The sequence below is a fragment of the Carassius carassius genome, chromosome 22 (assembly GCF_963082965.1).
Source record: "Carassius carassius chromosome 22, fCarCar2.1, whole genome shotgun sequence".
In the NCBI taxonomy this organism is placed as follows: domain Eukaryota; kingdom Metazoa; phylum Chordata; class Actinopteri; order Cypriniformes; family Cyprinidae; genus Carassius; species Carassius carassius.
The window spans coordinates 22,313,516-22,328,761 of NC_081776.1; the positions used below are offsets into that span (position 1 = coordinate 22,313,516).

General features: G+C 48.8%; 14 non-coding genes across 14 annotated transcripts; 7 read left to right on the top strand and 7 right to left on the bottom strand.

Moving 5' to 3' along the window:
* Nucleotides 1–1,194: 1,194 nt before the first annotated feature.
* Nucleotides 1,195–1,277, bottom strand: trnal-cag (transfer RNA leucine (anticodon CAG)). Its single transcript has one exon. It is a non-coding gene; the product is annotated as a tRNA-Leu (tRNA).
* Nucleotides 1,278–1,373: 96 nt separating this feature from the next.
* On the top strand, nt 1,374–1,447 carry trnam-cau (transfer RNA methionine (anticodon CAU)). Its single transcript has one exon. It is a non-coding gene; the product is annotated as a tRNA-Met (tRNA).
* Nucleotides 1,448–3,388: 1,941 nt separating this feature from the next.
* trnal-cag (transfer RNA leucine (anticodon CAG)) lies at nt 3,389–3,471 on the bottom strand. Its single transcript has one exon. It is a non-coding gene; the product is annotated as a tRNA-Leu (tRNA).
* Nucleotides 3,472–3,567: 96 nt separating this feature from the next.
* Nucleotides 3,568–3,641, top strand: trnam-cau (transfer RNA methionine (anticodon CAU)). Its single transcript has one exon. It is a non-coding gene; the product is annotated as a tRNA-Met (tRNA).
* Nucleotides 3,642–5,582: 1,941 nt separating this feature from the next.
* On the bottom strand, nt 5,583–5,665 carry trnal-cag (transfer RNA leucine (anticodon CAG)). The gene has a single exon. It is a non-coding gene; the product is annotated as a tRNA-Leu (tRNA).
* Nucleotides 5,666–5,761: 96 nt separating this feature from the next.
* trnam-cau (transfer RNA methionine (anticodon CAU)) lies at nt 5,762–5,835 on the top strand. Its single transcript has one exon. It is a non-coding gene; the product is annotated as a tRNA-Met (tRNA).
* Nucleotides 5,836–7,777: 1,942 nt separating this feature from the next.
* On the bottom strand, nt 7,778–7,860 carry trnal-cag (transfer RNA leucine (anticodon CAG)). Its single transcript has one exon. It is a non-coding gene; the product is annotated as a tRNA-Leu (tRNA).
* Nucleotides 7,861–7,956: 96 nt separating this feature from the next.
* On the top strand, nt 7,957–8,030 carry trnam-cau (transfer RNA methionine (anticodon CAU)). The gene has a single exon. It is a non-coding gene; the product is annotated as a tRNA-Met (tRNA).
* Nucleotides 8,031–9,973: 1,943 nt separating this feature from the next.
* Nucleotides 9,974–10,056, bottom strand: trnal-cag (transfer RNA leucine (anticodon CAG)). Its single transcript has one exon. It is a non-coding gene; the product is annotated as a tRNA-Leu (tRNA).
* A 96-nt stretch (nt 10,057–10,152) lies between these two features.
* trnam-cau (transfer RNA methionine (anticodon CAU)) lies at nt 10,153–10,226 on the top strand. The gene has a single exon. It is a non-coding gene; the product is annotated as a tRNA-Met (tRNA).
* A 1,205-nt stretch (nt 10,227–11,431) lies between these two features.
* On the bottom strand, nt 11,432–11,514 carry trnal-cag (transfer RNA leucine (anticodon CAG)). The gene has a single exon. It is a non-coding gene; the product is annotated as a tRNA-Leu (tRNA).
* Nucleotides 11,515–11,610: 96 nt separating this feature from the next.
* trnam-cau (transfer RNA methionine (anticodon CAU)) lies at nt 11,611–11,684 on the top strand. The gene has a single exon. It is a non-coding gene; the product is annotated as a tRNA-Met (tRNA).
* A 1,942-nt stretch (nt 11,685–13,626) lies between these two features.
* trnal-cag (transfer RNA leucine (anticodon CAG)) lies at nt 13,627–13,709 on the bottom strand. Its single transcript has one exon. It is a non-coding gene; the product is annotated as a tRNA-Leu (tRNA).
* Nucleotides 13,710–13,805: 96 nt separating this feature from the next.
* Nucleotides 13,806–13,879, top strand: trnam-cau (transfer RNA methionine (anticodon CAU)). Its single transcript has one exon. It is a non-coding gene; the product is annotated as a tRNA-Met (tRNA).
* The last annotated feature ends 1,367 nt before the right edge of the window (nt 13,880–15,246 follow it).

Below are 15,246 nucleotides of genomic sequence, written 5' to 3' on the forward strand. Positions count from 1 at the left end.
TTTTTCTGATCACTGAGAGCGCTTAGACCAGGGGTATCAAACTAAATTCCTTTAGGGCAAGAGCCCTGTAGAGTGTTGTTCCAACCCTTCTCAAACACACAAGGCATGTAGTTTTCAAATGAGCCTGAAGGCCATGATTAGTTGGATCAGGTGTGTTCAATCAGGCTTGAATCTAAACTCTGCAGGTATCCGGCCTTCCAGGGACTGAGTTTGACACCCGTGGCTTAGAAAGAAAGAGTGAGTGTCTCTGTCCCCTTCCGTGTGGGTTTCCCTGTGTCTCCTGGGGGCAAAAGGCCACAGCTCCTCTTCAGGGCAGGTGAAATGATGTTTTGTGGAAAACTGTGAGGTTCCAGGTAAATTCCCTGAATCTCATCCAGCGACATTGCGTGTAGACCCGTGCCATCCTTTTATATACAATGAAGTGAAAATTCTGCATTCATGCTGGCTAACACTGAATGAAGGCAGTAATAGCATCCCTCTCATATTCATGTAACACATGGCCACATCCTCCTGAGGTTTTGTGAAGTTTCAAAGGCCATATTGCTGCACTGGCCCGGTCCTGCAGATTTGCCTTATACAAAGTTCGGAAGATTAGACCCTTCCGATCAGAGCAGGCCACACAACTCCTTGTCCAAGCTCTTTGTTTTCTCCAGACTGGGCTACTGTTATGCTCCCTTGGCGGGTCTTCCGGCACGTACTATCAAGCCTCTGCAACTGATCCAGGATGCAGCAGCGAGAGTGGTCTTAAACGAGCCAAAGAAAGCCCACGTCACACCTCTCTTCATAATTTTGCACTGGCTACCAATAGCTGTTCGCATCAGATTCAAGATACTGATGTTTGCCTACAAGATAACCACTGGCTCTGCAGCAATATACCTAAAGTCGCTGGTTCAGACCTATGCTTGCGTTCTGCAAGTGAACGACGCCTCGTGGTGCCATCCCAAAGAGGCACAAAATCACTCTCAAGGACCTTTTCCTGGACTGTTCCCAGCTGGTGGATCGGCTTGCCTATCTCAATTCAATCAGCGGAGGCTTTAACCATTTTCAAAAAGTGTCTAAAAACTCATCCTTGTCTTCAACTTCTGCCCAATGAATACTAGCATTTGCCAAATGCTGTGTTTTGTCAAAGTTAACGCCCTGCTGGCTCAACGTAGCAGAAGACTGAAGTCTCTGTCTGCAGCCAAAGGATAGATCTGTCAGAAGTGGGATTCGAACCCACACCTCCAGGGGAGACTGCGACCTGAACGCAGCGCCTTAGACCGCTCGGCCATCCTGACACACTTGGTTGGCTAGGGATGGCCTGTTGGAGCCACACCTGAATGCACGGATCTAGAAGCTACTTATTCTCTGTTTGGGCGCCCTTTAGCCCACAAGCCTCGTTGGCGCAGTTAGGCAGCGCGTCAGTCTCATAATCTGAAGGTCGTGAGTTCGAGCCTCACACGGGGCAGAGTGGTGCTTTTTTCTGATCACTGAGAGCGCTTAGACCAGGGGTATCAAACTAAATTCCTTTAGGGCCCGAGCCCTGTAGAGTGTTCTTCCAACCCTTCTCAAACACACAAGGCATGTAGTTTTCAAATGAGCCTGAATGCCATGATTAGTTGGATCAGGTGTGTTCAATCAGGCTTGAATCTAAACTCTGCAGGTCTCCGGCCTTCCAGGGACTGAGTTTGACACCCGTGGCTTAGAAAGAAAGAGTGAGGTTCTCTGTCCCCTTCCGTGTGGGTTTCCTGTGTCTCCTGGGGGCAAAAGGCCACAGCTCCTCTTCAGGGCAGGTGAAATGATGTTTTGTGGAAAACTGTGAGGTTCCAGGTAAATTCCCTGAATCTCATCCAGCGACATTGCGTGTAGACCCGTGCCATCCTTTTATATACAATGAAGTGAAAATTCTGCATTCATGCTGACTAACACTGAATAAAGGCAGTAATAGCATCCCTCTCATATTCATGTGACACATGGCCACATCCTCCTGAGGTTTTGTGAAGTTTCAAAGGCCATATTGCTGCACTGGCCCGGTCCTGCAGATTTGCCTTATACAAAGTTCGGAAGATTAGACCCTTCCGTTTATAGCAGGCCACACAACTCCTTGTCCAAGCTCTTTGTTTTCTCCAGACTGGGCTACTGTTATGCTCCCTTGGCGGGTCTTCCGGCACGTACTATCAAGCCTCTGCAACTGATCCAGGATGCAGCAGCGAGAGTGGTCTTAAATGAGCCAAAGAAAGCCCACGTCACACCTCTCTTCATAATTTTGCACTGGCTACCAATAGCTGTTCGCATCAGATTCAAGATACTGATGTTTGCCTACAAGATAACCACTGGCTCTGCAGCAATATACCTAAAGTCGCTGGTTCAGACCTATGCTTGCGTTCTGCAAGTGAACGACGCCTCGTCGTTCCAGGGACTGAGTTTGACACCCGTGGCTAAGAAAGAAAGAGTGAGGTTCTCTGTCCCCTTCCGTGTGGGTTTCCCTGTGTCTCCTGGGGGCAAAATGCCACAGCTCCTCTTCAGGGCAGGTGAAATGAGGTTTTGTGGAAAACTGTGAGGTTCCAGGTAAATTCCCTGAATCTCATCCAGCGACATTGCGTGTAGACCCGTGCCATCCTTTCATATACAATGAAGTGAAAATTCTGCATTCATGCTGGCTAACACTGCATGAAGGCAGTAATAGAATCCCTCTCATATTCATGTAACACATGGCCACGTCGTTCTGAGGTTTTGTGAAGTTTCAAAGGCCATATTGCTGCACTGGCCCGGTCCTGCAGATTTGCCTTATACAACGTTCGGGAGATTAGACCCTTCCGATCAGAGCAGGCCACACAACTCCTTGTCCAAGCTCTTTGTTTTCTCCAGACTGGGCTACTGTTATGCTCCCTTGGCGGGTCTTCCGGCACGTACTATCAAGCCTCTGCAACTGATCCAGGATGCAGCAGCGAGAGTGGTCTTCAACGAGCCAAAGAAAGCCCACGTCACACCTCTCTTCATAATTTTGCACTGGCTACCAATAGCTGTTCGCATCAGATTCAAGATACTGATGTTTGCCTACAAGATAACCACTGGCTCTGCAGCAATATACCTAAAGTCGCTGGTTCAGACCTATGCTTGCGTTCTGCAAGTGAACGACGCCTCGTGGTGCCATCCCAAAGAGGCACAAAATCACTCTCAAGGACCTTTTCCTGGACTGTTCCCAGCTGGTGGATCGGCTTGCCTATCTCAATTCAATCAGCGGAGGCTTTAACCATTTTCAAAAAGTGTCTAAAAACTCATCCTTGTCTTCAACTTCTGCCCAATGAATACTAGCATTTGCCAAATGCTGTGTTTTGTCAAAGTTAACGCCCTGCTGGCTCAACGTAGCAGAAGACTGAAGTCTCTGTCTGCAGCCAAAGGATAGATCTGTCAGAAGTGGGATTCGAACCCACACCTCCAGGGGAGACTGCGACCTGAACGCAGCGCCTTAGACCGCTCGGCCATCCTGACACACTTGGTTGGCTAGGGATGGCCTGTTGGAGCCACACCTGAATGCACGGATCTAGAAGCTACTTATTCTCTGTTTGGGCGCCCTTTAGCCCACAAGCCTCGTTGGCGCAGTTAGGCAGCGCGTCAGTCTCATAATCTGAAGGTCGTGAGTTCGAGCCTCACACGGGGCAGAGTGGTGCTTTTTTCTGATCACTGAGAGCGCTTAGACCAGGGGTATCAAACTAAATTCCTTTAGGGCCCGAGCCCTGTAGAGTGTTCTTCCAACCCTTCTCAAACACACAAGGCATGTAGTTTTCAAATGAGCCTGAAGGCCATGATTAGTTGGATCAGGTGTGTTCAATCAGGCTTGAATCTAAACTCTGCAGGTCTCCGGCCTTCCAGGGACTGAGTTTGACACCCGTGGCTTAGAAAGAAAGAGTGAGGTTCTCTGTCCCCTTCCGTGTGGGTTTCCTGTGTCTCCTGGGGGCAAAAGGCCACAGCTCCTCTTCAGGGCAGGTGAAATGATGTTTTGTGGAAAACTGTGAGGTTCCAGGTAAATTCCCTGAATCTCATCCAGCGACATTGCGTGTAGACCCGTGCCATCCTTTTATATACAATGAAGTGAAAATTCTGCATTCATGCTGACTAACACTGAATAAAGGCAGTAATAGCATCCCTCTCATATTCATGTAACACATGGCCACATCCTCCTGAGGTTTTGTGAAGTTTCAAAGGCCATATTGCTGCACTGGCCCGGTCCTGCAGATTTGCCTTATACAAAGTTCGGAAGATTAGACCCTTCCGTTTAGAGCAGGCCACACAATTCCTTGTCCAAGCTCTTTGTTTTCTCCAGACTGGGCTACTGTTATGCTCCCTTGGCGGGTCTTCCGGCACGTACTATCAAGCCTCTGCAACTGATCCAGGATGCAGCAGCGAGAGTGGTCTTAAATGAGCCAAAGAAAGCCCACGTCACACCTCTCTTCATAATTTTGCACTGGCTACCAATAGCTGTTCGCATCAGATTCAAGATACTGATGTTTGCCTACAAGATAACCACTGACTCTGCAGCAATATACCTAAAGTCGCTGGTTCAGACCTATGCTTGCGTTCTGCAAGTGAACGACGCCTCGTCGTTCCAGGGACTGAGTTTGACACCCGTGGCTAAGAAAGAAAGAGTGAGGTTCTCTGTCCCCTTCCGTGTGGGTTTCCCTGTGTCTCCTGGGGGCAAAATGCCACAGCTCCTCTTCAGGGCAGGTGAAATGAGGTTTTGTGGAAAACTGTGAGCTTCCAGGTAAATTCCCTGAATCTCATCCAGCGACATTGCGTGTAGACCCGTGCCATCCTTTCATATACAATGAAGTGAAAATTCTGCATTCATGCTGGCTAACACTGCATGAAGGCAGTAATAGAATCCTTCTCATATTCATGTAACACATGGCCACGTCGTCCTGAGGTTTTGTGAAGTTTCAATGGCCATATTGCTGCACTGGCCCGGTCCTGCAGATTTGCCTTATACAAAGTTCGGAAGATTAGACCCATCCGATCAGAGCAGGCCACACAACTCCTTGTCCAAGCTCTTTGTTTTCTCCAGACTGGGCTACTGTTATGCTCCCTTGGCGGGTCTTCCGGCACGTACTATCAAGCCTCTGCAACTGATCCAGGATGCAGCAGCGAGAGTGGTCTTAAACGAGCCAAAGAAAGCCCACGTCACACCTTTCTTCATAATTTTGCACTGGCTACCAATAGCTGTTCGCATCAGATTCAAGATACTGATGTTTGCCTAAAAGATAACCACTGGCTCTGCAGCAATATACCTAAAGTCGCTGGTTCAGACCTATGCTTGCGTTCTGCAAGTGAACGACGCCTCGTGGTGCCATCCCAAAGAGGCACAAAATCACTCTCAAGGACCTTTTCCTGGACTGTTCCCAGCTGGTGGATCGGCTTGCCTATCTCAATTCAATCAGCGGAGGCTTTAACCATTTTCAAAAAGTGTCTAAAAACTCATCCTTGTCTTCAACGCCTGCCCAATGAATACTAGCATTTGCCAAATGCTGTGTTTTGTCAAAGTTAACATCCTGCTGGCTCAACGTAGCAGAAGACTGAAGTCACTGTCTGGAGCCAAAGGATAGATCTGTCAGAAGTGGGATTCGAACCCACGCCTCCAGGGGAGACTGCGACCTGAACGCAGCGCCTTAGACCGCTCGGCCATCCTGACACACTTGGTTGGCTAGGGATGGCCTGTTGGAGCCACACCTGAATGCACGGATCTAGAAGCTACTTATTCTCTGTTTGGGCGCCCTTTAGCCCACAAGCCTCGTTGGCGCAGTTAGGCAGCGCGTCAGTCTCATAATCTGAAGGTCGTGAGTTCGAGTCTCACACAGGGCAGAGTGGTGCTTTTTTCTGATCACTGAGAGCGCTTAGACCAGGGGTATCAAACTAAATTCCTTTAGGGCCCGAGCCCTGTAGAGTGTTCTTCCAACCCTTCTCAAACACACAAGGCATGTAGTTTTCAAATGAGCCTGAAGGCCATGATTAGCTGGATCAGGTGTGTTCAATCAGGCTTGAATCTAAACTCTGCAGGTATCCGGCCTTCCAGGGACTGAGTTTGACACCCGTGGCTTAGAAAGAAAGAGTGAGTTTCTCTGTCCCCTTCCGTGTGGGTTTCCCTGTGTCTCCTGGGGGCAAAAGGCCACAGCTCCTCTTCAGGGCAGGTGAAATGATGTTTTGTGGAAAACTGTGAGGTTCCAGGTAAATTCCCTGAATCTCATCCAGCGACATTGCGTGTAGACCCGTGCCATCCTTTTATATACAATGAAGTGAAAATTCTGCATTCATGCTGGCTAACACTGAATGAAGGCAGTAATAGCATCCCTCTCATATTCATGTAACACATGGCCACATCCTCCTGAGGTTTTGTGAAGTTTCAAAGGCCATATTGCTGCACTGGCCCGGTCCTGCAGATTTGCCTTATACAAAGTTCGGAAGATTAGACCCTTCCGATCAGAGCAGGCCACACAACTCCTTGTCCAAGCTCTTTGTTTTCTCCAGACTGGGCTACTGTTATGCTCCCTTGGCGGGTCTTCCGGCACGTACTATCAAGCCTCTGCAACTGATCCAGGATGCAGCAGCGAGAGTGATCTTAAACGAGCCAAAGAAAGCCCACGTCACACCTCTCTTCATAATTTTGCACTGGCTACCAATAGCTGTTCGCATCAGATTCAAGATACTGATGTTTGCCTACAAGATAACCACTGGCTCTGCAGCAATATACCTAAAGTCTCTGGTTCAGACCTATGCTTGCGTTCTGCAAGTGAACAACGCCTCGTCGTTCCAGGGACTGAGTTTGACACCCGTGGCTAAGAAAGAAAGAGTGAGGTTCTCTGTCCCCTTCCGTGTGGGTTTCCCTGTGTCTCCTGGGGGCAAAATGCCACAGCTCCTCTTCAGGGCAGGTGAAATGAGGTTTTGTGGAAAACTGTGAGCTTCCAGGTAAATTCCCTGAATCTCATCCAGCGACATTGCGTGTAGACCCGTGCCATCCTTTCATATACAATGAAGTGAAAATTCTGCATTCATGCTGGCTAACACTGCATGAAGGCAGTAATAGAATCCTTCTCATATTCATGTAACACATGGCCACGTCGTCCTGAGGTTTTGTGAAGTTTCAATGGCCATATTGCTGCACTGGCCCGGTCCTGCAGATTTGCCTTATACAAAGTTCGGAAGATTAGACCCTTCCGATCAGAGCAGGCCACACAACTCCTTGTCCAAGCTCTTTGTTTTCTCCAGACTGGGCTACTGTTATGCTCCCTTGGCGGGTCTTCCGGCACGTACTATCAAGCCTCTGCAACTGATCCAGGATGCAGCAGCGAGAGTGGTCTTAAACGAGCCAAAGAAAGCCCACGTCACACCTTTCTTCATAATTTTGCACTGGCTACCAATAGCTGTTCGCATCAGATTCAAGATACTGATGTTTGCCTAAAAGATAACCACTGGCTCTGCAGCAATATACCTAAAGTCGCTGGTTCAGACCTATGCTTGCGTTCTGCAAGTGAACGACGCCTCGTGGTGCCATCCCAAAGAGGCACAAAATCACTCTCAAGGACCTTTTCCTGGACTGTTCCCAGCTGGTGGATCGGCTTGCCTATCTCAATTCAATAGGCGGAGGCTTTAACCATTTTCAAAAAGTGTCTAAAAACTCATCCTTGTCTTCAACGCCTGCCCAATGAATACTAGCATTTGCCAAATGCTGTGTTTTGTCAAAGTTAACATCCTGCTGGCTCAACGTAGCAGAAGACTGAAGTCTCTGTCTGCAGCCAAAGGATAGATCTGTCAGAAGTGGGATTCGAACCCACGCCTCCAGGGGAGACTGCGACCTGAACGCAGCGCCTTAGACCGCTCGGCCATCCTGACACCCTTGATTGGCTAGGGATGGCCTGTTGGAGCCACACCTGAATGCAAGGATCTAGAAGCTACTTATTCTCTGTTTGGGCGCCCTTTATCCCACAAGCCTCGTTGGCGCAGTTAGGCAGCGCGTCAGTCTCATAATCTGAAGGTCGTGAGTTTGAGCCTCACACGGGGCAGAGTGGTGCTTTTTTTCTGATCACTGAGAGCGCTTAGACCAGGGGTATCAAACTAAATTCCTTTAGGGCCCAAGCCCTGTAGAGTGTTGTTCCAACCCTTCTCAAACACACAAGGCATGTAGTTTTCAAATGAGCCTGAAGGCCATGATTAGTTGGATCAGGTGTGTTCAATCAGGCTTGAATCTAAACTCTGCAGGTATCCGGCCTTCCAGGGACTGAGTTTGACACCCGTGGCTTAGAAAGAAAGAGTGAGTGTCTCTGTCCCCTTCCGTGTGGGTTTCCCTGTGTCTCCTGGGGGCAAAAGGCCACAGCTCCTCTTCAGGGCAGGTGAAATGATGTTTTGTGGAAAACTGTGAGGTTCCAGGTAAATTCCCTGAATCTCATCCAGCGACATTGCGTGTAGACCCGTGCCATCCTTTTATATACAATGAAGTGAAAATTCTGCATTCATGCTGGCTAACACTGAATGAAGGCAGTAATAGCATCCCTCTCATATTCATGTAACACATGGCCACATCCTCCTGAGGTTTTGTGAAGTTTCAAAGGCCATATTGCTGCACTGGCCCGGTCCTGCAGATTTGCCTTATACAAAGTTCGGAAGATTAGACCCTTCCGATCAGAGCAGGCCACACAACTCCTTGTCCAAGCTCTTTGTTTTCTCCAGACTGGGCTACTGTTATGCTCCCTTGGCGGGTCTTCCGGCACGTACTATCAAGCCTCTGCAACTGATCCAGGATGCAGCAGCGAGAGTGATCTTAAACGAGCCAAAGAAAGCCCACGTCACACCTCTCTTCATAATTTTGCACTGGCTACCAATAGCTGTTCGCATCAGATTCAAGATACTGATGTTTGCCTACAAGATAACCACTGGCTCTGCAGCAATATACCTAAAGTCTCTGGTTCAGACCTATGCTTGCGTTCTGCAAGTGAACGACGCCTCGTCGTTCCAGGGACTGAGTTTGACACCCGTGGCTAAGAAAAAAAGAGTGAGGTTCTCTGTCCCCTTCCGTGTGGGTTTCCCTGTGTCTCCTGGGGGCAAAATGCCACAGCTCCTCTTCAGGGCAGGTGAAATGAGGTTTTGTGGAAAACTGTGAGCTTCCAGGTAAATTCCCTGAATCTCATCCAGCGACATTGCGTGTAGACCCGTGCCATCCTTTCATATACAATGAAGTGAAAATTCTGCATTCATGCTGGCTAACACTGCATGAAGGCAGTAATAGAATCCTTCTCATATTCATGTAACACATGGCCACGTCGTCCTGAGGTTTTGTGAAGTTTCAATGGCCATATTGCTGCACTGGCCCGGTCCTGCAGATTTGCCTTATACAAAGTTCGGAAGATTAGACCCTTCCGATCAGAGCAGGCCACACAACTCCTTGTCCAAGCTCTTTGTTTTCTCCAGACTGGGCTACTGTTATGCTCCCTTGGCGGGTCTTCCGGCACGTACTATCAAGCCTCTGCAACTGATCCAGGATGCAGCAGCGAGAGTGGTCTTAAACGAGCCAAAGAAAGCCCACGTCACACCTTTCTTCATAATTTTGCACTGGCTACCAATAGCTGTTCGCATCAGATTCAAGATACTGATGTTTGCCTAAAAGATAACCACTGGCTCTGCAGCAATATACCTAAAGTCGCTGGTTCAGACCTATGCTTGCGTTCTGCAAGTGAACGACGCCTCGTGGTGCCATCCCAAAGAGGCACAAAATCACTCTCAAGGACCTTTTCCTGGACTGTTCCCAGCTGGTGGATCGGCTTGCCTATCTCAATTCAATAGGCGGAGGCTTTAACCATTTTCAAAAAGTGTCTAAAAACTCATCCTTGTCTTCAACGCCTGCCCAATGAATACTAGCATTTGCCAAATGCTGTGTTTTGTCAAAGTTAACATCCTGCTGGCTCAACGTAGCAGAAGACTGAAGTCTCTGTCTGCAGCCAAAGGATAGATCTGTCAGAAGTGGGATTCGAACCCACGCCTCCAGGGGAGACTGCGACCTGAACGCAGCGCCTTAGACCGCTCGGCCATCCTGACACCCTTGATTGGCTAGGGATGGCCTGTTGGAGCCACACCTGAATGCAAGGATCTAGAAGCTACTTATTCTCTGTTTGGGCGCCCTTTATCCCACAAGCCTCGTTGGCGCAGTTAGGCAGCGCGTCAGTCTCATAATCTGAAGGTCGTGAGTTTGAGCCTCACACGGGGCAGAGTGGTGCTTTTTTTCTGATCACTGAGAGCGCTTAGACCAGGGGTATCAAACTAAATTCCTTTAGGGCCCGAGCCCTGTAGAGTGTTCTTCCAACCCTTCTCAAACACACAAGGCATGTAGTTTTCAAATGAGCCTGAAGGCCATGATTAGTTGGATCAGGTGTGTTCAATCAGGCTTGAATCTAAACTCTGCAGGTATCCGGCCTTCCAGGGACTGAGTTTGACACCCGTGGCTTAGAAAGAAAGAGTGAGTGTCTCTGTCCCCTTCCGTGTGGGTTTCCCTGTGTCTCCTGGGGGCAAAAGGCCACAGCTCCTCTTCAGGGCAGGTGAAATGATGTTTTGTGGAAAACTGTGAGGTTCCAGGTAAATTCCCTGAATCTCATCCAGCGACATTGCGTGTAGACCCGTGCCATCCTTTTATATACAATGAAGTGAAAATTCTGCATTCATGCTGGCTAACACTGAATGAAGGCAGTAATAGCATCCCTCTCATATTCATGTAACACATGGCCACATCCTCCTGAGGTTTTGTGAAGTTTCAAAGGCCATATTGCTGCACTGGCCCGGTCCTGCAGATTTGCCTTATACAAAGTTCGGAAGATTAGACCCTTCCGATCAGAGCAGGCCACACAACTCCTTGTCCAAGCTCTTTGTTTTCTCCAGACTGGGCTACTGTTATGCTACCTTGGCGGGTCTTCCGGCACGTACTATCAAGCCTCTGCAACTGATCCAGGATGCAGCAGCAAGAGTGGTCTTAAACGAGCCAAAGAAAGCCCACGTCACACCTTTCTTCATAATTTTGCACTGGCTACCAATAGCTGTTCGCATCAGATTCAAGATACTGATGTTTGCCTAAAAGATAACCACTGGCTCTGCAGCAATATACCTAAAGTCGCTGGTTCAGACCTATGCTTGCGTTCTGCAAGTGAACGACGCCTCGTGGTGCCATCCCAAAGAGGCACAAAATCACTCTCAAGGACCTTTTCCTGGACTGTTCCCAGCTGGTGGATCGGCTTGCCTATCTCAATTCAATCAGCTGAGGCTTTAACCATTTTCAAAAAGTGTCTAAAAACTCATCCTTGTCTTCAACGCCTGCCCAATGAATACTAGCATTTGCCAAATGCTGTGTTTTGTCAAAGTTAACATCCTGCTGGCTCAACGTAGCAGAAGACTGAAGTCTCTGTCTGCAGCCAAAGGATAGATCTGTCAGAAGTGGGATTCGAACCCACGCCTCCAGGGGAGACTGCGACCTGAACGCAGCGCCTTAGACCGCTCGGCCATCCTGACACACTTGGTTGGCTAGGGATGGCCTGTTGGAGCCACACCTGGATGCACGGATCTAGAAGCTACTTATTCTCTGTTTGGGCGCCCTTTAGCCCACAAGCCTCGTTGGCGCAGTTAGGCAGCGCGTCAGTCTCATAATCTGAAGGTCGTGAGTTCGAGCCTCACACGGGGCAGAGTGGTGCTTTTTTTCTGATCACTGAGAGCGCTTAGACCAGGGGTATCAAACTAAATTCCTTTAGGGCCCGAGCCCTGTAGAGTGTTCTTCCAACCCTTCTCAAACACACAAGGCATGTAGTTTTCAAATGAGCCTGAAGGCCATGATTAGTTGGATCAGGTGTGTTCAATCAGGCTTGAATCTAAACTCTGCAGGTCTCCGGCCTTCCAGGGACTGAGTTTGACACCCGTGGCTTAGAAAGAAAGAGTGAGGTTCTCTGTCCCCTTCCGTGTGGGTTTCCTGTGTCTCCTGGGGGCAAAAGGCCACAGCTCCTCTTCAGGGCAGGTGAAATGATGTTTTGTGGAAAACTGTGAGGTTCCAGGTAAATTCCCTGAATCTCATCCAGCGACATTGCGTGTAGACCCGTGCCATCCTTTTATATACAATGAAGTGAAAATTCTCCATTCATGCTGACTAACACTGAATAAAGGCAGTAATAGCATCCCTCTCATATTCATGTAACACATGGCCACATCCTCCTGAGGTTTTGTGAAGTTTCAAAGGCCATATTGCTGCACTGGCCCGGTCCTGCAGATTTGCCTTATACAAAGTTCGGAAGATTAGACCCTTCCGATCAGAGCAGGCCACACAACTCCTTGTCCAAGCTCTTTGTTTTCTCCAGACTGGGCTACTGTTATGCTCCCTTGGCGGGTCTTCCGGCACGTACTATCAAGCCTCTGCAACTGATCCAGGATGCAGCAGCGAGAGTGATCTTAAACGAGCCAAAGAAAGCCCACGTCACACGTCTCTTCATAATTTTGCACTGGCTACCAATAGCTGTTCGCATCAGATTCAAGATACTGATGTTTGCCTACAAGATAACCACTGGCTCTGCAGCAATATACCTAAAGTCTCTGGTTCAGACCAATGCTTGCGTTCTGCAAGTGAACGACGCCTCGTCGTTCCAGGGACTGAGTTTGACGCCCGTGGCTAAAAAAGAAAGAGTGAGGTTCTCTGTCCCCTTCCGTGTGGGTTTCCCTGTGTCTCCTGGGGGCAAAATGCCACAGCTCCTCTTCAGGGCAGGTGAAATGAGGTTTTGTGGAAAACTGTGAGCTTCCAGGTAAATTCCCTGAATCTCATCCAGCGACATTGCGTGTAGACCCGTGCCATCCTTTCATATACAATGAAGTGAAAATTCTGCATTCATGCTGGCTAACACTGCATGAAGGCAGTAATAGAATCCTTCTCATATTCATGTAACACATGGCCACGTCGTCCTGAGGTTTTGTGCAGTTTCAATGGCCATATTGCTGCACTGGCCCGGTCCTGCAGATTTGCCTTATACAAAGTTCGGAAGATTAGACCCTTCCGATCAGAGCAGGCCACACAACTCCTTGTCCAAGCTCTTTGTTTTCTCCAGACTGGGCTACTGTTATGCTCCCTTGGCGGGTCTTCCGGCACGTACTATCAAGCCTCTGCAACTGATCCAGGATGCAGCAGCGAGAGTGGTCTTAAACGAGCCAAAGAAAGCGCACGTCACACCTTTCTTCATAATTTTGCACTGGCTACCAATAGCTGTTCGCATCAGATTCAAGATACTGATGTTTGCCTAAAAGATAACCACTGGCTCTGCAGCAATATACCTAAAGTCGCTGGTTCAGACCTATGCTTGCGTTCTGCAAGTGAACGACGCCTCGTGGTGCCATCCCAAAGACGCACAAAATCACTCTCAAGGACCTTTTCCTGGACTGTTCCCAGCTGGTGGATCGGCTTGCCTATCTCAATTCAATAGGCGGAGGCTTTAACCATTTTCAAAAAGTGTCTAAAAACTCATCCTTGTCTTCAACGCCTGCCCAATGAATACTAGCATTTGCCAAATGCTGTGTTTTGTCAAAGTTAACATCCTGCTGGCTCAACGTAGCAGAAGACTGAAGTCTCTGTCTGCAGCCAAAGGATAGATCTTTCAGAAGTGGGATTCGAACCCACGCCTCCAGGGAAGACTGCGACCTGAACGCAGCGCCTTAGACCGCTCGGCCATCCTGACACCCTTGATTGGCTAGGGATGGCCTGTTGGAGCCACACCTGAATGCAAGGATCTAGAAGCTACTTATTCTCTGTTTGGGCGCCCTTTATCCCACAAGCCTCGTTGGCGCAGTTAGGCAGCGCGTCAGTCTCATAATCTGAAGGTCGTGAGTTTGAGCCTCACACGGGGCAGAGTGGTGCTTTTTTTCTGATCACTGAGAGCGCTTAGACCAGGGGTATCAAACTAAATTCCTTTAGGGCCCGAGCCCTGTAGAGTGTTGTTCCAACCCTTCTCAAACACACAAGGCATGTAGTTTTCAAATGAGCCTGAAGGCCATGATTAGTTGGATCAGGTGTGTTCAATCAGGCTTGAATCTAAACTCTGCAGGTATCCGGCCTTCCAGGGACTGAGTTTGACACCCGTGGCTTAGAAAGAAAGAGTGAGTGTCTCTGTCCCCTTCCGTGTGGGTTTCCCTGTGTCTCCTGGGGGCAAAAGGCCACAGCTCCTCTTCAGGGCAGGTGAAATGATGTTTTGTGGAAAACTGTGAGGTTCCAGGTAAATTCCCTGAATCTCATCCAGCGACATTGCATGTAGACCCGTGCCATCCTTTTATATACAATGAAGTGAAAATTCTGCATTCATGCTGGCTAACACTGAATGAAGGCAGTAATAGCATCCCTCTCATATTCATGTAACACATGGCCACATCCTCCTGAGGTTTTGTGAAGTTTCAAAGGCCATATTGCTGCACTGGCCCGGTCCTGCAGATTTGCCTTATACAAAGTTCGGAAGATTAGACCCTTCCGATCAGAGCAGGCCACACAACTCCTTGTCCAAGCTCTTTGTTTTCTCCAGACTGGGCTACTGTTATGCTCCCTTGGCGGGTCTTCCGGCACGTACTATCAAGCCTCTGCAACTGATCCAGGATGCAGCAGCGAGAGTGGTCTTAAACGAGCCAAAGAAAGCCCACGTCACACCTCTCTTCATAATTTTGCACTGGCTACCAATAGCTGTTCGCATCAGATTCAAGATACTGATGTTTGCCTACAAGATAACCACTGGCTCTGCAGCAATATACCTAAAGTCGCTGGTTCAGACCTATGCTTGCGTTCTGCAAGTGAACGACGCCTCGTCGTTCCAGGGACTGAGTTTGACACCCGTGGCTAAGAAAGAAAGAGTGAGGTTCTCTGTCCCCTTCCGTGTGGGTTTCCCTGTGTCTCCTGGGGGCAAAATGCCACAGCTCCTCTTCAGGGCAGGTGAAATGAGGTTTTGTGGAAAACTGTGAGCTTCCAGGTAAATTCCCTGAATCTCATCCAGCGACATTGCGTGTAGACCCGTGCCATCCTTTCATATACAATGAAGTGAAAATTCTGCATTCATGCTGGCTAACACTGCATGAAGGCAGTAATAGAATCCTTCTCATATTCATGTAACACATGGCCACGTCGTCCTGAGGTTTTGTGAAGTTTCAATGGCCATATTGCTGCACTGGCCCGGTCCTGCAGATTTGCCTTATACAAAGTTCGGAAGATTAGACCTTTCCGATCAGAGCAGGCCA